We start from the raw sequence: 1313 nt of genomic DNA on the forward strand, positions 1-1313 counted from the left end.
TAAATGCCAATTAACATTTATACATCAGTTAAATTTTTTAATAAGTTAACTTGCAGTTGGACACATAATTCTAATATAATTAAGCAATCTACAGATAGATCAAAATATAAAATTAATCCCAAAATGATATTCTTTAAATTTCATTTTTGAGAAATGATGTGCAATCAAGTCCGTCTTCCATCTTTCACTTTAGGATCCGATCTCCACAAGGAATAAGATTGACTTCAAGACTACAAACAAAGCGTAAGCAACCGACCAAGAAAGGATCCCAGACAATTCTCCGACGGTTAAGTTAGCGAGAGGCTATATATTCGATGGATTAAACACAAGAGTTAGAGGTAGATTATGTGTACATCGACCCTGACATGCCATCTTATCGCATTTATGGTATAAAGCCTGAAGGTACGACCATTGGTACTATTCATATAGTTGTCGTGTGGTTGTACCAAGATCTCTTGACCATGTATCCTGGTATAGGCTGTATCCTCATAGTTTCAAGATACTGCCATTATTGTTTAGACGTCACTTTGTACCTTCCCTTCGTTCTTTCTTTTCCTCAAAAGTCATTATGTTAGTTCGGTGTTTAATGACTAGGGCATCTTCGAACATGCAAGTTCGGGATGTCCAGGAAAGGATAGAGGTATTTCCGGATTATACTCCATTACGAAACAACATACAAAATATCAAATATATATATATATATATATATATATATATATATATATATATATATATATATATATATATATATATATATGGAGCTGAATTGATAATGCAGCATTGCAACATGTGTTATCTTATTGTGGATTGTTTGTGTTTGTAACATTTTGAACTTTTATTTTCTTTTGTAACGTTTTGAACTTTACAAGAGAATGATTTGTTACAAAGAAAAGAACTGTAGTGTCTCAAACTTAATGTAAATCATCGCTGAAAAACAGACCTTGTAATTGCAGCTTTTGCTTATTCAACAGAAGGTTTTTGTGTTGACATTTGATAGAGAAGAATTCTATGGTATACTTTGGCATGTTGAGACTAATTATGTCTCATTCACTTGTACCTCTAGAATCTCCATCATAGTTGCTACCAAATATCAAAGACAAAGAGCAAAGAAACAAAAATGTTAATTTTAGGCCTCTTTGACAAAATAAACTAGTTTATTGTAATTTATGGTTTTGAATTGCATTTCTATCTTTAATTAAAGATTTAAACTCATCTTTTTCTTTTTTCTTTATTGCACGTTCTATTCTTTTGTCATATTTATTTTTTAATTACTTATATTTCTTTTTCATTTTATATTTAAACAATAGTAGATT

The sequence above is a fragment of the Lactuca serriola genome, chromosome 3 (genome assembly GCF_051521515.1).
Source record: "Lactuca serriola cultivar US96UC23 chromosome 3, Lser_US96UC23_V15, whole genome shotgun sequence".
Lineage (NCBI taxonomy): Eukaryota > Viridiplantae > Streptophyta > Magnoliopsida > Asterales > Asteraceae > Lactuca > Lactuca serriola.